Source organism: Pongo abelii, chromosome 4 (assembly GCF_028885655.2).
Source record: "Pongo abelii isolate AG06213 chromosome 4, NHGRI_mPonAbe1-v2.0_pri, whole genome shotgun sequence".
Taxonomy (NCBI): Eukaryota; Metazoa; Chordata; class Mammalia; order Primates; family Hominidae; genus Pongo; species Pongo abelii.
Genome location: NC_071989.2, coordinates 99,469,128 through 99,476,252, shown reverse-complemented (window position 1 = coordinate 99,476,252; position 7,125 = coordinate 99,469,128). Strand labels below are relative to the sequence as shown.

The window sequence follows — 7,125 nt, the reverse complement described above, 5'->3', positions numbered from 1 at the left end:
TTAGAATAAAGTATTGTGCTTTATTAGCCAATGTATTTCATATGTACTCGAAATATTCCATTCATGGTGGACATTTTAAAAATATTTGATAATGCATCACATAAATTTTTTCTCAGTGTTTGTTAAAACAGAATTTCAACAGTACTACTCAGGGTCAGATTTGTTTTCATGTGTAGTCAGTCTTTGTCCATTCAGGCTACTATAACAAAATACCGTAAACTGAGTAGCTTATACACAACAGAAATTTATTTCTTACAGTTTTAGAGGCTGGGAAGTGTAAGATCAACGCGCCAGCAGATACAGTGTCTGGTGAGGGCCCATTTCCTGGTCCATAGGTGGTGCCTTCTCCTTGCGACCTCTCATGGTGAAGGGGCAAATGAGTTCCTTTGGTCCCATTATAAAAGAGCACTAAAGCTATTCATCAGGTCAGAGCCTGTCAAAAAGCCCGGCCTCTTAATACTATCACCTTGGGGGTTAGGGTTTCAACATATGAATTTTGGGAGAACATCAGGAGAGATCAGGTAAACATAATAAAAATAGTTTTTTCTAGGTATCTGCATACACTCAGTTGACTCAATCATGTTTTAATAATGAAAAACATCTCTATTGTATATTTATTTCTTTCTAAAATCATCTTGCATTTATGAAATCTCATAGAAATTGTGGCTATTTCAAAATAATCAGTAGATAAAATTTATTTTGGATCTTTCACTTAACAAATATTCTAATTATTAATTTATGACCATATATTATTATGAGTTATTTTTCTTTTAGAAGTTATAAAGAAATATTAATTGTGCCTAAGTCATCTAAAGATGCTCTAGCTATCAAAATAGAGCATTACACAGACACACATTTTCATGCTAAATTAAGATTAATTGTAATAATGACCTAACTCGAGCTTTAATTTGATTTTAAGAATTATAAATTGCATGGGGCATATTTTAGTTGTTCAGTTAACTCTTTAGAAAATAATGCATGAACCAACTAATGAGTATTATTAGACAATTATTTTTTCACAAATAAGTTGTATACTAAAATATTAAATTTAGAGTTTTTGATGTGAAAGTATGTTTAAATATAGGTATTAGGTAAAAAGTTAGTTGAAAAAAATTAGCCCCAAAATGAAAAATATTGATAGAAACATAATTCAGTATATTTAATTTTATATTATTCATATCCTTAGAGGTTAGAATCCACATAGGTAAAGTTAATCATATGCTGGTCTAAAATAGTCCCTAAAATAATTTTAATTATCTTTAACTTCTTCCCTGCTAATATTTACTCTAATTCGATTTGAATTCTCTTCTCTCTCTTCCTGTCTTACTCAGGAACACATAGAAATTCTTTAACTTTAATTTTTGTCCTAAAGAGAATTACTTCTTATTAACTCTTTAAGCATAAAAAAAATAAATTTTGTACTCATAATACAGCTTTTTTTTTTTTTTTTTTTTTTTTGGCTAACTGCTTTGTTGGCACTAAAGTTAAATAGCCTAATGCCAAATTCTCCGTTTTAAAGCAGCTTGTGCAGATTGCCATTTTTCCTACTTGAATTTAGTTTTTATACTAAAAGGAATGTGCTATTAAAAATCAAAATTGATTACTATTAGATGCTCCTAATACAATTTTGAACTTGAGAGCACCCCTCTCTCCTATCAGCACCACCCTGAGGTGATCCACACACTGACCATGGAATACATTTACCAGGCCCCCATACACAGGCTTGGCATTCTGTCGTAATCATTCTTTTCATAGCACAATTTGTGGGTCTCTGTGAAATGCAGCTATTGGTAGTTCTGCCTGAACTCAAATGAAGTGATATTGAATTTCTATTATGCATGTGCCTTGGAAACCTCACAGCTCTCCATAAAGATTTTATTCACACAGCAGATTTGTTGTGACTTAGATAGTTTCAGACAATTTTAGATTTGAATGGACATGGCAGAATCTGACAGTATAAAAAAAAAATCAGGAGAAAGAAACATGTAGAACCAAATGATATATTAAGCAACCTCCAGAACAAAGCAAAGAGAATACTTGTGATTGTAGTAAACAAAACCAGAAAGTATGTCTTTGAAGGGCTTCTCATGGGGCCTAATCTTTGTATATTGCATGTATGAGCTGGTGATGGAACTTGTCAACTCCTTTCATCCTACAAATTAAGTTTTGATAAAGCCCTCTTCCTTGTATAACCTTCATGTGTTTGAAATAGATTGTTCATAATAAGACACATTCTAGTTTTCATATATTTTCCCAATAGTCTAGGACATAAATACAAAATAGAAAATAAATGCAATTGTGAACAAACATTCATTTCTCAACTAGAATTTAAAGGATTTAATTGGAAAAGGACGAAGAGTAATTTTTGTTGTAAATATAATATATGGAAAGTAAATAACAGTAAAATTAATTCATGGCAAAAGGAGGAAGAGATGAGTTAATATATTTAGGTAAAAAAAAATGTAATATGAAGTTTTCTTCATTAGAGAGTGCACCATGCATCAGTCATAATTTAGGCTCTGCAGAAATAACACTGAACAATGTAGACAATATTCATTATTGCATGGAGCTTATTTCCTAATGGGAGAAAACAGTTAATAAATAAGTAAATAAATTAAAGAAATAATAATTCCAGGTAGTAATAAACACTATGACAAATATAAAATAGAGTCATGGGGCAGAATCTATCTGTGATAGCGGCAGGGTATGAGGCGGGGCTACTTTATTTTTGGTGGTCAGGGAAGGTTTCAAAAAGAGATGATATGTATTAAGCCATGAACAAGAAGGCAATCATAGGTAGGTCTATGAGCAGAGCACACCAGATCCACATAATAACACATGCAAAGTCCCTTTTTAGGCTTATTTTTCCATCAGACGGAATTTCTTCAGACCACACATTTACATTACTTTAAAAATATTTCACCTTTGGAAAAGAAGTTGGACAGAGGGTAAGTGAGAACGAGGAGAGAAATACAAAGGAAAATACCTAGTAGCTATTTTAGGTGTGTCAAAACATGTTTGCCTTGATAGATATTAAGAACTAGATATACCTAAGGAAAAAATCAAGATAAATAGTACATTTAGTTATTCACTTTTGGAAGCTTTAGTTCTGACCCCAAATCACTCAGCCATTTTTTTAACCATGATCATTCTCTATTTTCCCAAGTAATGTTTATGTGTTTGATTTCTATGAGTATTCATTTTATGTGAATTATTTAATATAACCCACCCTGACAACACTTACTAGCTCTGCAAAAATTATCCAAGAACTGTACTCTCAACATTCTCCTTCATTCCCTCTGCTCCTCTCTAGATTAGCTTCCCAAAGTTATGAGACTGCCTTCTTCACGTCACAGAGGAGGACTATATGATGTATTACTTCATACTGAGATGTTAGCAGTTTATTTATCATATTTGAAAAGAAAGTGAGAAAAAGGTAATTGTCAAAACAAAGTAACGTATGTCTACATAAGGTATTTCAAACATCTAGCAACCCTGACAGAAAAGATATTTCTAAGTAAAATATCATGCTACTGCCCTTCAAATCACACCATTATTCAGCATGCATGTAAGCATGACTTTGGGTAGAAATTGAGATGAGCTCTGATCCAGAAGCTTTCAGATAAGCATCATCAGTCTAGAGGACCTCTCAATTGGCCAAGTTTGTAGATATGAATTTTAATTACCAATGTTGGAGGTGGAACCTGGTAGGAAGTGATTGGAAGATGGGGGTGGATTACTCATGAATGGCTTAGTACCATCGTCATGGTACTTTCCTTGTGATAGTAAGTTCTCATAAGATCTGGTGATTTAAAAGTGTGTGACACCTCCCCCTCTTCCCACTTCTGCCATGTGATGTGCTTTTGCCTTCCACCATGATTGGAAGCTTCTTGTGGCCTCCTCAGAAGCAGATGTCCTGTACAGCCTGCAGAGCTGTAAGCAAATTAAACCTCTTTTCTTATAAATTACCCAGTCTCAGGTATTTTTTACAGCAATGTGAAAATGGCCTAATACATGAATTACATGGATCTATGATATAGATTTGAAGTTGCCTTTACAATCAATAAATGTTTATAAACTTAATAGTTTTAAGCTCTTTGAGGGCAAGGAAATACCCATCCCAATCATGTCATATATTCCCCAATGAAACAGCATTTGGAATTGTTAAAGAAAAATTCCACTGGACAAGTTAAATACGTAAAGAAAAATTTAATCAAGACTATCACAATAGGGAAGAGAGACTGAACTCACCTCTGCTGAGACCCTGAAACCAAAGATGGGAGAGACTTTAAGCAGCAGAGTGAGCTAATGGAAAAATATTGGCAGATGTTAGGGAGGAGACTGACCAGTGTGATTAAGCCATCCATATTTGCTAATTGGCATTTATTTAAGTAAGGCTCCTTGAGTCCTACAGAGACGGAGAGATAGGGTGCTCTTTCCTGATAATTACATTTCAAAGGGATGGCTTCCAGGTCCTTGAGAAAGACATTCCTCGATTGTAAAACTGGCAAGGAGTTAGGAGAGGATTTATATATCAAAGAGAAAAAATTTACAATTGCAAATTCCCTAAAGTACATGCTCCAGGAAAAAGATGTTTAGGAATCTATAGTCAGGAAGAAACCTCTCTAAAGTTAAGTGAAACGGAGAGGAAACTTAAGGCCAACTCGGTCAAAATGTAGTACTTTCTCAATAAATATTTGCTGAATAAATGAATGAATATACCTTCCAAATATTTTAGGACTCTAGCCAGACTTTGAAAACTTCTAATCACAACATATCTAAGTCATTATTTTAACATGCCCTTAGCTTATGAATTCTGTAAAATCTAAATCTTTCACACCATTTTATTCCATTTATTATAATGCTCAGCACATAATATATATAGATGGTAATTAATACCTTAAATACATATGTGTTGTCTTTTGGGCTTAAATTTTTGTATTTAGGCCTCATTTTTTCCCTTATCTTACTGTGTTAATTTTCTTTTCTTTTTTTTTTTTTTTTTTTGGCATGGCAGCCAATTGTGAGATGTTTTAGGACTAGGATAATTTCAGTTCTCATTTGAAATGGATTATTTTCAACAAAAGTTAATGGAGAGGAAGAAACTTACTTTGTTAAAGTGACCACTCAATCTAAATATTTTATTTGCCCTTCTCCACTGAGAACTATGCCCGGTTACTTAATGAAATCTCAAATTACCAAATAGAGTACACTCTCCAGGGTCTAGAAAGTCAATAAAATGTAATAATTTGCATTTCTTTTTCAAAAATTCAAAGAATAAATGTTTATTTTGGCATGTCAAAATGCTCTCACAATCTCAATTTATTGTTCTTTAGAATAAAACAATGACCTGATGGCAAGACAGAGTAAATGCTTCAACAAAACCCAAAGAGTAATGTAGAGTCACTTTCCTGCCTGATTTACATGAAATAGAACACTGTGTGCCAGGACCATTGAGCTTTACCCTCCCAGTAGTGCATCTGAGAACAAATTATGATAATCTCAAAATCCTATTGATGCTCAAAGACATTTCATCAACTGAAAAAGAAAATTAAGAGTAAAATACAGAAGATTTTTTTTTCACTATTTAGAGGAACTCAAGTTTATATTAATAGGCCTCATGTGGGGAGTCTTTTGAAGCTAGGGACTTCAAAGCAGATCACAGACTTCCAGTGGGTTAATCACTTAATGCAAGAGTGGGTAGATGGAATTACCACCATTCAGTCAAGCTAAACTTATCCTTTTCTTGGGAGATAGCAAGAAAATGCCCATCTTTTAGTTCCCAACAGTTCTCTAGTTGAACATGTCTGTGAAGTTGCTCTGCTTACAAGTTATCTTATATAAGTCAAAATGGAAAGAAGTTCCAAATGGCTACTAGTGCCATTTGATGCACCATTTCACTTAGGGGGCATTATCTTTCTATTTGCTGCAAACATTAGGTTTTGAGCATTATAACACACTCATTCAACACATAACAGATTACCAAAAAAGAGCAGCAAGATTATATAAAGTTACATTAGAAAGAAAGCTGGACTTTCTGACAACAAAAACAATTTTAGAAAGAACGTTGTACACTGATGCTCTAAAATGTAGAAGTCATCTGAAATGCCTAGAAACAAGTAGGAGATGGAAGGGTGGGTATGATGTCCACCAAACTCACATCCAATGATCATCAGTGAATGTAAAAAAATCACTTCATGTGATCATAAATAAACAGGTGGAAAATCAATAAGCCTGTGAAAAATAATTCCATATGTTCCAGCCTCATAGTTTAGTAAAATGTTAACAAGTAACAATAATAACAAAACGTAATCAGAAAGCCCTTAGACAAGGTCTTGAATGGCGACCAGGTGTATGGGGCCAGACTGTGGGTTGATGCCATCTTTTTTATTTACAAGGATGATTAGGTGATACCTTTGGTCAGATGATCTTCGGGAAGGATGAAATTGAGTTTATTTATAGATCATAAAGACCTGTTGATAATGACTAATAAAAGGAAAGACAGAAGCATACTTTAAACATATTACTGCTACATCTGTAATGGAAATGGAATTGTAATAAAAATGGCAGTTGTGTCACAATGTAATATGCAATCAAAAAGTATATAGATATTATCACTTTTACATATTTAAATTATAAATGTTTATAGTTTATGATGTATAACTGTATTATATTATGTGTAGAATATAAATGAAAAATTAAAGTACAAATAGAGTGGGAGTCCTTTGTCTGATACTCTATAAAATGTTTTTTTGTTGTTGTTAGGGGAAAGATTAAGCTATAGTAACAAAGACCCTCCTTCACCCCCACAAAAAAATTCAGTAGCTTAAGTAAGATAAAAGTTTGCGTACCTCCTACATAATAATTCAGATATAAGTAGTCCTGGCTAGCTGAATGGCTCTTCTCCATGAAGTCATTCAGGGACCCAGGTTTCTTCCATCCTGTTGCCCCACGTGTTGTCCTTATTTGAAAACTCAAAGCTGAGCCCCCACAACATCTGTGTTCCAGCCTGTAAGAAAGTAAAGAGACAACCTAGCATATTCTGACTTAATTTTTAAGAAAATGACCTAGTGATGACACACATCACTTCTGCTTATACCTCATTAATGCAAACTCAATGTCATG

At 33.5% G+C, this 7,125-nt stretch overlaps 1 long non-coding RNA gene across 1 annotated transcript in view; it reads right to left on the bottom strand.

The window, feature by feature from the left end:
* Positions 1-4,978: 4,978 nt before the first annotated feature.
* LOC134761411 (uncharacterized) overlaps positions 4,979-7,125 on the bottom strand; it is a 45,961-nt gene continuing 43,814 nt past the window's right edge. The window contains exon 5 of the long non-coding RNA XR_010139995.1: positions 4,979-7,009. This is a non-coding gene — a long non-coding RNA (uncharacterized LOC134761411). The remainder of the gene's footprint in view (positions 7,010-7,125) is intronic.